Source organism: Lottia gigantea (genome assembly GCF_000327385.1).
Source record: "Lottia gigantea unplaced genomic scaffold LOTGIsca_49, whole genome shotgun sequence".
In the NCBI taxonomy this organism is placed as follows: Eukaryota; Metazoa; Mollusca; class Gastropoda; family Lottiidae; genus Lottia; species Lottia gigantea.
This window is the reverse complement of record NW_008709687.1, coordinates 477,121-491,212: the sequence shown is the minus strand read 5'-3', so window position 1 is coordinate 491,212 and position 14,092 is coordinate 477,121.

Sequence of the window (14,092 nt, the reverse complement as noted above, 5' to 3'; positions counted from 1 at the left end):
TTGTAGCATATATTAGGTCATATAAAATATTTTACGCGTTATTGTAGCACCTATAACTTATGAATTAATGTGAAGTGTTATTGTAACATATAATAGGTCACAAATATAAAGCTTATATTACGTCACAAGAAATATATTGCTTACAATAGGTCACAAGAAATATATTGCTTATAATACGTCACAAGAAATATCTAGCTTATATTACGTCACAAGAAATATCTAGCTTCTATTACGTCACAAGAAATATATAGCTTATATTACGTCACAAGAAATATGGCTTATATCACGTCACAAGAAAATATATAGCTTATATTACGCCTCAAGAAATATGTAGCTTATATTACGTCACAAGAAATATAGTTAATATCACATCACAAGAAATATGTAGCTTATATTACGTCACAAGAAATATAGTTAATATCACATCACAAGAAATATCTAGCTTATATTACGCCTCAAGAAATATCTAGCTTATATTACGTCACAAGAAATATAGTTAATATCACATCACAAGAAATATCTAGCTTATATTACGTCACAAGAAATATAGTTAATATCACATCACAAGAAATATCTAGCTTATATTACGCCTCAAGAAATATATAGCTTATATTACGTCACAAGAAATATAGTTAATATCACATCACAAGAAATATCTAGCTTATATTACGCCTCAAGAAATATATAGCTTATATAACGTCACAAGAAATATAGCTTATATTACGTCACAAGAAATATCTAGCTTATATTACGCCTCAAGAAATATGATAACTTGTTATGATGAGGATAACGACATTACATAAACAAATTCATATACCCCTGTACACATTTTTTTTTGAAGAATGAACTTTAAAACAAAAATAACATCAATTTAAAGTTATATATAAGGCATTTTAAAGAATAAACAAGTCCATTTATCTTTTACTTTGAAATATTCTGTAAGATGTTTGAAAAAAAAATGAAGTGAGGAAGAAAAGTTAAAGAATTTGTGAAAGGTGCGATGCTAGAGCAGGAGCTTAAAGGCTAAAATGAAGAAGAATTGAAAAAAAGACTAATGTTGACTGGAGTCGAGGGACTAACTAATATCTTTCTAGATTAAATTAATCTGTTCACCCTACCGCTTCACTGCTTCATATTCTACAGGAGTGAAATATAGGGATCGAAATAACGTAGTCTCCTCGCTTCCAATTCACTGACAGGATCTTAAAATCGTTCGTCAGGCCAGCTAGAAGGTGTGAGGGCAATTTTCACTCTCTCTCATTCTTTGTCACCTTTGTAAGTTGGTGAGAGCGCGGTTCTTCGCTATCAGAAGCCATTTTTATCACGTCGTGACAGCCAACCCACATTCAACTCAAATTTATTGAATTTCATACTAACTTTTCTCCGTTAGATCAGCGAGTCGACGCTACCCTCCGCCGCCATTAGCTCGAGGTGTGAACAGAGGCTTTTAAGACAATTTCTCTGACTGTTTCTCTAAGTTTTTAACAACAAATAAAAATTCTTCTTACCTCGTAAACCCTGTCGTTTTAAAAACCCAGATAATGGCGTCTCTGACGAATAGAGTAATTTCCATGTTTGTATTTTATCCGGAATTAAAAGGTGTTTAAATTCTGTCTGTCGACTTTTTCACAAATTGATAAAGCTGTACTTCACTTTTGATAAAATTGACATAACTGAAGAAATAATATCTATATCTCTACTACTCCTACAAATTTGGTCTTACCCGTTCCTCGGACGTGATATACGGGTGTGATATGGACACACCCTATCCGTTTAGCACGTCCAAGGAACAGGAAGGGCCAAATTTGGCGGTAGATATCACTAAGTAAAGGAGTAAACCCAGCCATAGTTATGGCAGTTATGTTTTGAGTCGGATGAAAATTGTCCCTTTATACAAGCTGCATTTCTTACAGCATCAATATTTCAAGAGAAATTCATAAATAATAGAAGATATCACCTTGGTTTCTCGACATGGAGGATAAATTACTCGTGACGTGATGTCATTCAAACTATATGTACTACAATGATGAACAATGAGGAGCAGTGTTTGGTCCGTCCATTAACAAGATTGCTACCAATTCCCATCGTTAAAGGGATACAATCGTATAGAAATCAAATCAAATAACCGATAGAACTTGAGCTTGAGTTAAAGCTTTGCAAACTGACAGAACTTTAAGGGATACCACCCTCTAATCATTCGTTAATATTCACTTAAGCAAACGATAGACCTTGATGGGTAATTCTAGCTAACACAAATGTATTTCAGCCAACTGTGTCACGTTTCAAAATGAAAACACGATACATCATTAAGGAAAAAGGTACAAGTTAATTTAACGGTTAAATCTTTTCACAAGGTTTTTTTTATGCCAACTTTGTGTCAAGAGAGATTTTTTTTACGACTTTTCAATACGTGAATAATTGGGAAGATTTTAAAATGTATGGCAGTACAAGTTGGCAGTATTGAAACTCATAGAAGACGCTCTCCTATAGAATGGTTAAATGTAATCTAGGTTGAAGTAGTTAGTAATATCACCCCGTCCATTTTGATTATCATCATACTCAAATGACTGACAATATATCAGTTATAGCTATTAGGACATGTTTACTCTTCATGCTAGAATACAACTGGATGAGGTTTTTGTTTCAAAAACTGTGCAGATCTTGCTAATTTTTCCAGTGCATTTAGTGCCTTAATGATAATGATACTTCGGTGCCCAGCTTTGACAAATCACTTCGTGGAACTTCACATACCTTTTAAGGTTTATTTTGTTTTTTTCGTTTTCAGTTTCGCAATCGATTCAGGGAGTTAACGTTTTTAATTTATCATTGTGCATTTTTGCTTTATTATTTTATATGACGTATTGTATGGAGCTTAATTGTTAGCAGACGACAAATCAATTCGCTATATCAAAGGCACGATTCAAGGGAGGTAACTACAATAAGTGGCATACAATAAAACTTAATTGTGGCCTGTAGTCACCATGTTAGTCGACTTCACTCAGTCATGGGAAACAACTGTATTTTACAAATGAAATGTCAACGGACACTATTTTTTTTTTTTACAAATAAATTCTGGTATTAAAAAAAATAAACGTTAAGACTCACTGAACAGGTGTGAAAAATCAGAAAGTGACCTTCATTATGTATGATTGAATTGAGCTCAATTCGTTCTCGACACATGATTGTGTCGAATGCACAATATTTACATTATTTCTTCTAGAAATGGGAGTTAACTTTTCAATACATTTAAGGCGTATGAGCTAATAAAACAACTTTGAACAAGAAAGACATATTCAAAATATTGCTCATTGCTTCTAAAATAACTACGTCATTTGGCGCGCACGACAGAGAAATTTATACCCCCAAGAATACTAAATCAAAAAGTGAATGCATTGCTCCTGTGGGTTAAGTCGTCAGAGGCCCCAATATTCCCATCTTCACTTCCTAATAGCCTACTTAGTCTTCGCCCCTTCAATTAGATAAAGTAATGACTTAATGGGACAAGATAGACGAATCGAGTTAACTTAAGTCCGTTCTATTGTCGTTCCGTTGGTTCCACAAGAACTGTCAAAGCTCAAAAGTCAGGGAAATTATAAAAACAGGAATCTCTGGGGACAGGTAGAATTTTCAGGAATTCCTAGCGATGAAGACGAACACGTGTCGCTAGTATCATATTCTACCTGGTAATTTATTATTAATTCAATTTACCTGAAATTCATTGGCAGGTTTCTCAAATTAACAACCATTTATAAAATTGCAAAATTAATGACAGGGTACCCAGAATTTGATCATTGTTAAGTGAAATTAGATGATTTACAAATTTGATTAAAGCTAGAATATCTAAATTTTATCATAATATTTCAATATTGCAATTAAGAAAATTGAAAATTAATGTAAGTTTTCTACGGTATCTTGGTATCAGGCGTGCCAAAACTAATTCGCGAAATTGTATTATCAAGTTGGGATACCCATAATCTTTTTTTTTTATGATAATATTATTTTGGTGCAAATGTTACGGTTTCATTTGCTAATATATTTTTATAAAACTTATTAAAAGTCCACTTTTAAGTCCAATTTTCAAAATATATAGGGTTATCTCCGCTTTTAGACTAATTTAGAATAATTATTATTTTCATATTTAAAAAATAAATGACACAAAATCGTACTTTAACACTTAAAATAAACAAGCGTATCCCCTCAATAACACGAGGTTAACACCTTTTTTTTTTAGAATGAACGAAGTTACACCTAGGAATAACATTAAACAAAATTAAAGAGGAGAGTACGGCCAGGTTGCTATCAAACCATCAGAAATAACGAAGAATTCTTAACAATAGGTTGGTTATTTTATAAATTAAATCAGGAATAATGAGAGAATATTGAACAGATTAATTAATAATTCAATATAATTAATAAAACATTAAATAACAATCCACTCTTCCGAACATTAATTTATTTATTATCACTGATTACTCGATAAAACATCGCTGCTGATTTAACTAAAACTAATGTTACAACATGTGGCTAAGTAAGTAGGCTTCCAGAAGCATTGACCGATGTATAAAGAACCATTCATATGATAGTTATTCATTTTAACTGATTTACTCGTCAAACAGAAGTACTGACCGAGGAATCAAGAATACTTCTTCTGATACTAGCTCATTTTCATTACATGAAAGCTATATAAATGTGACTCACAGAAGCTCTGGCTGAGGCATCAAACCTTTCCGGAATACAATCATTGGACGGAAATATTGCGATATATAAATATAATTAAATATGGGTTTCCTTATCTGCTCGAATTAAGCAAACTATTTGATTGGTGTTTCTAATGAATTATCGTGTAGTCTTAATCATATCATTATGTTCTTAGTGCATTTTTTAAAGAATTTTAACCAGTCATAAATATCCATGTATGTACTATCTGGATAATCAAAAAATGACTTTTTTTTACCTTTCTTGATCGGTCACTCATTGGAAGCTTAGCTTATTATGAATTAATTGTGGACATGTGAGACAAACTGGTACTTTTCCAAGTCATCAGAACATCTCTTCTTTCTATTCATAAATGAAAATATGTGAACCAATCTTTAAACTATGTTATTCCAATTTATATTTCTTTTCTGTAATATTTAATTCGAACCCTAACAACTAGTCGTCTAAAGCAGGCGATAATTTAACATATCATTTGCTTATAAATCTTAAAAGATTTAGTTTTCTGTATTATTTATTATATATGTAATTAACAACGTTCATTTGCTCGATGTATTTATCGAAATCTGGAGTTTATTGTCGATTAATGTTATAAAAAATAAAGTGAAAAACCAACAAAGCAGACTCTATAAGCATATTGAGTTAAAAGGGTTTTTAGTTGTGTTCCATGTAATTGGGTCGTTTTATCGTCAAGTTGAAAAGAAGGGGGCACAAAAGCTTTAAAAGACTAAAAATAAATTCATGGTCGTTTCACACACAAAAATTCACAGATGGATGCGCTTAGATAATAGTTTGGTTAAAAAAATAAATATGAAAGAGGCATGAAGCAAAGCGATGTGTTTTCCCCCTTCTTTTTCTACCGTTCTGTTAACGATACCAATCACGATAATTGACTCGCCTTTGTTTTCACAATTTTTATTGCATATTTTTTTCTTTAAATTTTGCTCTGATGTTGATAACCAGGAAAACGGGGATTCTGTGAATATTCCGGGAAAATTTGAGGCGTTTCCCACATGTTAAACAGTCAATGAATATATGACCAAATTAAAGTGAGAACAGATAATACACATTATGAGCTATCTGTTCTATCGTTCTATTAAAACATTCTTATCGTACAATCAAACACTTTGGTAACTCCAATATGCCATTTTATGAGTTTTTAGATTGTTTTGCGTTATTCTGAATAAAACAGAAAAAAAATGAAAGTGTCACAGCGATGAGAGATAAGGGAAATATGCTGAGTAAAAATAAAATATGACAGAGCGGTTTCGGCCTACCGCATGTTAACCGCTACTGTCAAATCAGTTAATTAACTCGCTAGAAAAATATCAAATGAAATTAAAAAACAAAAAAATATTTTTAAACCTTTTAATATTTTTTTCTACCGCAGAAACAGCCATCTTTGTCTGTTGCCAATCCCATTGATCATCTGACTACGGTTTTTATAATCAAACCGCCGAGTTTTTTTCCCATTTGCTTTACTAATTTTAGATTTTTTCCCAAAATTCGCTTTATGTTTTTGTTCTGTTATATTTGCCACAAGAGTCATTCTTCTTAGATTTTTGTCTACTTTATTTTCCACATTACCTGTACCTTCGTAACTCCTATTATTGTTTCGTGAGTCAAAGACAAACGAATGAACAAGATAAAATTGCATCGAGAGCCCAAATAATTGTTTTTTTTTATATTCGCAGGACCATTGACTCCAAGCCTGGGCAAACCATTCGGAACAACATTTTTGGAAAAATAATATGAATATTTTTTTGGATATGTGTTCAGAAAGAAAATTAGATTTATATTTTCTAATTGAATGTAATTTGACGCCCAATCTTGTTTAGCTAGCGCGATTGATCAATTTGTGCAGCAAAACCTTATGTCAAAATATCCTCCAAAATATTTTAAAAATTTTCTCACCATATATAAGCTGTCAAATTGGGGTTTTAGAGAAACATCGCTATTTTCAAAAGGGAAAATAAGACCACAAAAAGCTTTAAACGTTCATATTGTGTAACGCCATATTTTCTTTATATTTTGAACAATGGACGGGCGATGAAAGGCGTTAAGCTTCTTTTTAACCATCAGAATTTTTAATACGAATTCCTCCATATAACATCTGGTCAAATTATCCCAACCCTGTCATATGGTAACTTGCTATTAATTTGATAGCCGATCAAATTTTATCCAACCACGCTTCAACGATTTTATTAACTGCTGCACTAAAGTGGCACGTGGATGTCTTGATGTCACGTGCGTTGACCAATTTTCGTCGGCCTTTCCAGATGTGCAAGAATGTGTAAAAAGAGGATATGGAGTCAATAGTTTTTCATGAATGAAAGAAATTATTAAATATTAACCACCCGCGTTCATTGTTTGTGTTTTTTTGTAAAGTGCTAAAATATTCATTTACCAATAAAATAGTTTTATTTTAAAATCAACTCATTGTTAAGAAATAGTTCAATGCAAACCACATGACACAATATCTTCAACGTGTCTTGAAATTTTTAATTTTTTAAATTGGCGCCAAATTTTAATCAGGAATTGCAAAATTTAATTTAAATATTCTTAACTCTGTATTTTTAAACTCTGTATTGTTACCGTGCGAACCAAAACAACTGAAATTTTTCTGAAATTTCATGCAAATGTACACATATTGCCAGCACATTTTCTTCAGAATGATTCCGATTTATTACAGAAAAATTTAAATTAAAAAAAAAAATGAGAATTGAACAGAAAACTTGGAGAGTAAAATATCATAATGCCATGCCTTGCTTTAATCCTGAAGCGATATTTAGGGGTAGAGATCACACTAAATAACGGAACACAATTTTATGGTATACTACTCCTTAGTTTTAATCTACCCACCGTTTCAACAATTTACATTGTCAAATGCCTTGGTTTACCCGATAGATTTCAACGAATTCATCAGATTTTAAATTCAATTTTCTCTGCCAATGATAAAAATAATTCGCGATATATTATTTATCATTTTATTAATTATGGTTTCTTAATCAATATCAAATTTTCGTTCACTCGGTAATAGAGTTTTAAGCGAACGTTTTAAAAACTAATTGGATTTAATCATAGAAAACGAAACATTGAATTAAAAGTGTACAGAGAAATTAATTCTTATTATAACATAAACAGAAACATGAGATAAATCATATATTCGGACTTCTGAATGCTTTCAAAATAGAAGGCAACATAAAAAATTCGTTTAACGTATTTCTTGGAAAATAAATGTAGCGCAATGTATAAATTAATTAGTTTATTAATTGTATTTACCTGGACAACGCAACCGTAGTAATCATTAAATGCCCTAATAATTTCAAATGTGTGTACCAATATTTATATGTTATTTGCTTCTTAATGTCAATTTCATGATTTCATGTGTTAAAAATGTCAAAATAAAAAATTCAAACCAAAACTGTTAAGTCGGAAATTCTGTATGTTATGCTTCTCTCCTTACACAAAAATATTTCCTAGACATTATATTCTCTTTCAAATTTTCAAAATAGTCACAAATCTACTTTTACATAAAAAAAAGTATTATCAATTAATTATTAAAGTATATAATTCAAACGCTGCTTGAAATCTCTTAGGATGTTCGAGGAATCATATTGAATTTCAAACTTCAAAATTCATAAAATTTCTTAACATAAAATATAAAAACAATATGTTTCTAATTTCCTTTACTCTTCAAACAAAAATAGACAAAAATGATAAGAGACATTTGTTCTAAATAAATTTTGGACGTAAAACTCCTTTTCCATAAAATTGGAATCTCCACCTATAGTCAGCCCTGTCTGTACTTTTTTCAAAAATAATAAATCTCTACCTACACGGAGTTAAATACTGAAATAATTCTTGGATTCTTCAAGTTATTGCACTGGTAGTTCTGACTTCTGAGATATCTTAAAAACATTTTATGAATTTCAATCTAGAACTAAATGATATTCAGAAACAATTTACAATTTTTAAATTATTTTGAATAACAGCACGAAAATATTTTGCAAAGAATTCCATTTTTATGCAGCATTTTTTTCAAAATGTAGTGTATTAACAATTCATATGGAAAACTATATATGCAACGTTTCTACAATTTACATTGTTAAACAATTTTATAGTCTCTTATATTGTGCACAACGTTTCTGCAACGTTTTTGCATACATTGTAAAATAATTTTGTAGTATGATATATTGTGCACAACGTTTCTGCATCGTTTTCTACAATTTACATCGTAAGACAATTTTATAGTACGTTATATGGCCTACAACGTTTCTGCAATTAACATTGTAAAACAATTCTATAGTATGAAATATTGTGCACAACGTTTCTGCATTTACATCGTAAGATAATTTTATAGTACGTTATATGGCATGCAACGTTTCTGCAATTTACATTGTCATAATCAAATATCTACTCCAAAGTGGTTTAATGATTAGCATCATGGTTATAATATCATTTCATTGTTTTTATCCAAAATTTAAAATTTATCTTAACACCGTGTCACCATATGACATGATACCTTGCTAAAAATGATTGCATGCATGTAACATGCATACTATATATTTATTTAAACTTTTCAAAATATGAAGAAATCTTTCTTGGCCAACATTTGGTAGGCACTGTTTTTCAAATAAAATTCATGCTTAAATCCTTCATCGCAATATGAGTTATTTTAAAATGTTCAACACAATATTATTAAGCTGAATTGAGCTTAAATGATTCATCACAATATTACAATATATATCTATTAAGCTGCAGTAAGCTTAAATTTGTCATCAAAATATTACAATATTATCATTGAGCTGCAATGAGCTTAAATGATTCATTACAATATCGGTTATCAAGCTTAATTGAGTTTGAAGAAATATTATAATTAAGCTGCATTGAGCTTACAGAAATATAAGTTACCAAGCTACAGTAAACTTAACGAAATCTTAGTTATCAAGCTGAATTGTGCTTGAAATAAATATGTAAGTTATCAAGCTACAGTAAGCTTTAAGAAATATAAGTTACCAAGCTGATTTGAGCTTACAGAAATATAAGTTATTAAGCTACATTGAGCTTAAACAACTGAAAGAAATGAAGTATTATAGAATAAGCAAATACCACAAATAATTCACGATGTTTATAATCGGTATAAAAACAATAGTGTTTTATTATTTGACGATTGGTATTATCTAGTACTGTACTCGCTGAATAATAGTTTGATTAAATATGCAACAAACAATCCGGTTACGGAAATACCTAAATAAAATATGAAATGATGATAAATAATATATTATAATTTTCTTACCTGATGGGGCATCTGATGGGGATGATATAAACCGTACGAAGACATTCCGATAACTTAATGCATGTGTTAAAAATTGTTTAAAATTAACGTCACCGTAAGAGGTGAAACGGCTGGACGTAAAACTCTATATTTCGCGAGTTTCCCGCAAAGATCCAAAAGCTACCTTCGTAAATTATGAGTGAGAAATGTCTGAACAATGCCGACTAATACATAAATAATATCAGAATTTAACCGAGAGATTGGAATACTCGACTCTGATTGGTTGATTTGCCTGGCATCTGACGTCTAGCCTCAGACCCTATTACCATATAAACATACCTGACGAGCTAGAGCAACTAGCCTCGTTTTCAATTCGCGATCAATCGAGTGGAAACTCAGGTAAAATATATCAATAACCGGCAAGATTCAGTAATCAGCATGCGTATATGATAGGATTTTTGACTTTTCTTAAGTATATTAAAGAGCCGGTATTCCAAATTTCTATCATTATAAACATTGTTAATTATACTGGAAAAGATTTGTAAAACATCTATGTATACACTTGATCAAACTGAATTTGTTTTAGAAGGGTTAATTAAAGGGGCAGTATGCACAATTTTCATTATTAAAAACGTTGTAAACTATAGATCAAAAGATTTTCTAAAAAATGCTATTTAATTCTATGTATTCACTCTATCTAACTGAATTTGTTTTGAAGGGTGATTAAAACGGAGCGTACTAATTATTAATTAAGCAGTGATATCTAGTTTTTGGTGTCTGGCCTTTTATAGGTTCGATATTATTAGTTGAAATCTTCAGAATAAGAAGTAGACATATTCCTCTACAATTCTGCGTTTATTTTGTTAAAATTTTTTCCAGCACCAACCGAAAAACAAAGCTCCGTTAAAATGTTTACGTAAACTTCTTAATTAGTTTTGGATATCTAAAATCAGCGGCAAGATACTTTAAGCTGATAATTTCGGGCAAGTTAAAGAACGTAACTTCACTTTGCTTAGCATTATGAAAATATTATAGAATGAGTGCATAATCTTACTTGAAAAATTTCAAAGAAAACAACAATTTATGGATAATGTTGCGAATATAAGTTTAAAAAAAATCTGATAGTAACTATATCGGCAATTTGATAAGTTTTAGATTAACAAACCTTACCAATTTGGCCAATCACTACCTAACGGTTCTTAGACCAAATACAGTTTATTAACAATCGCCTTTTTAGGATGATTGGGCTAACAGATTAATCAATCAATTTCCCCAATAAACATAATAAATGACCCATGATCAAAATATATCATAACCAAGAAGATATATAGGCATTTTAACAATTTTTCGGACTTAACATAAACCTATAACTAATGTAACCAAAAAGTCCTACCAAAATATGTCTTTTTAAAATAGATAGAAAAATATTTCGTAAGTATATCATTAAAGGGACAGGTGTTTAGGCGAACAGTTACTCAACTAGATGAGTGGGTGTCCGTTGATTTGCCTGGGTTTGGGCCCCTCTCCGTGGAAACTTTTGTAGCATAATTATGCATTCTGAGACCCCTTAGTAAGTCAATCTAAAGCCTGTTAAAGGACATCATAAGTTGTGAACCATTTTATATTGCGTGTTAACCTTTTAGATACTTACTTTGGTGCATTGTTTTTTTAATTTTTTATTTTGTCCGGGGTTGGGGGCCAGTGGATTTGGTTTCAACCAGTCCCTATGGTAATTAAACCATTAAGGCTAACATATTAATGGACATGGGACCTCATTTTCTGAAATAAAGACATAATCTTGTCGTTAGTAGGGCTCCAGCATAAATAGTGAACCTTTTAGATTCTTACTTCGGTACACATTTTTTTAAATTTTTGTCCTGGGTTGGGGGCCCGTGGACCTAGTTCAACCAGTCCCTATGGTAGTTAAACCATTGAAGCTAACATATCAATCAAACCAATTTATCCAATCACGGCCAGTAATTGAGGCAGGCGTCATAATTATAGTTAACCTCCCGACCAGAGTGAGATATGACCGACTGAACAGATTGGAACATATGTTGATATCGCCTCAAATCCCTCAGGTTTACACAACTTTAATCAACCAGTCTCATAACATCTCATCTTTATCTTAATTAGATTGTCACTCAGGTAAATCACCGCTGATGTCTCTTTTTCAGTCTTTAATTATATTGGAAGGGGCACTCCCCACCCCACAGGTGTATCAACCACGTGATTTCAATGGCACAGGAAGCATGGATCATGTTTCTTCACATGTTTACAACTCCACATGCATGTTCCGTTAAATGATACCGACACGTGCCAATGAACGTGCAGCATGTCGCACGTGTGCGTTGTCATATTTAACACATTAAAAAGTAACCGGTCGAAATGAGACGCTAAACTGTTATCTTATTTCAACTTCCATTGAAATTTTTCAACCGAGGTAAAATTTGATACTTTGCGTTTCCTGGAAAATTAAAAAAATTCGGATATTTGAGGATGCTAAGTTACTTTGTTTCATTTTTAAGTAAAAATCAGAAAAAAAACTGCACCAATGTTTTTTTAATTTTATCTCAGAATTCTTACCTTGAATCATGATTAAAATGAGAACAATTAAAAATTATTTACAAATTGCTAAAAATGTATTTACAAATATTTACAAATTGTCCCAAAAAATTAAAATATTTACATAATTTTGAAATAAAAATTATATTTATAAAATTATTCAGATAGAATAATAAAATTGTACAAAATTTTCTTGCATTTGAAAATATTTACAAATTATGAATGTAAATATCCAAAGAAAAAATTTAAGAGAAATATTCATACAAATTTTTTGAAATAGATAAATTATGTAAAAGTGATTGTTATTAGTTAGTCATTTCAGATACTAGCTGTCCTGATGAGGGCTTTGTATCTGAAACACGTGTTGGGCAGCATGAGAAAAAAATCTCTTAGACATTAGGAGACGCATTTCCTTAGTGATCGTTGGTCCGAGGAAGTAGCCATTCTTTAATAGTAAAATATAATTTCTCAATAAAAATATCTATTATCCCGAGGTAGTAGAGTATGCCTAATCAATTTTACGGTTATTTCAAATATTTTGTCTGATGTCCGGAGATTGGTTGCTGACCAGATGACCACTTGGTACAATGGATCTCTTTATCACACCCTTAACCACTATTATTAATATCTATATAGGATAATCATTGTAGCATTAAATACGGGCACCCTCCCTGGGTTACTGTACTTTTATACTGCGCTTCATCATACAGAAAGACCCATTATGCCGATGACACTGTAGCCTCTGCTCGTGACCCTGGTCAGTGCTTCTGTGCTCCGACAGTATCGTAGATATAACACCTAATACAAAACTCGTTATATGGAATATAGCAAAGGAATAGAGATAAATTTTTACTAATCGAAAGTTGATTTAACACGGAGGATTAGAAAGCATTGGAATATGAAAATGAAAGGTTATTGAAGCTGGATGGTTATTAGACACTACATGGCATGACACTTTCAGAAAACGAACGTAAAACGTTATTTAGACAACTGAACCGTTTGTGTAGTCTTATAGGGATTGTTTTGATATGTATCGAGGATACTGGTAGCATTAATTTGCACCATTCCAATTTTCAATCAGCAGTCTACGGTTCCTGCGATTCCACTAAAACTAAGAGTGCATACCTTTTTTTAGAAAACCTCTTTACAATCCTTTGAATTGTCAGATGTTTTGACAACGGGGCCTGGGCGATATCATCTGTAAGAGTGTTTTCATAAGATTTTGACAGGAAAGCCATTTTGACAATGAGCTTGTCTTGAATTTGGTAGTTTCTAAGATGATCTGATGGCGGGAAAACAAACTTGTTTAACTCTCAAAGCACGTATTTCTTTTCTTTTTGTCGCGTGCTACTCAGGTATCGCGTGGATAGTGCGACCTTCACGTGCTAACTATTTCAACTCGCCATGTTTTATGTGATCATTATATACCCCCTAGGGTCCCTTCTTGCCTCTCCTTTACACTTGATTAATTTTCAACTCGTGTGGAATCTAATCAGACCCCGGGACAGCTAGAATCAGGTAAAAGAAAGTTTTATA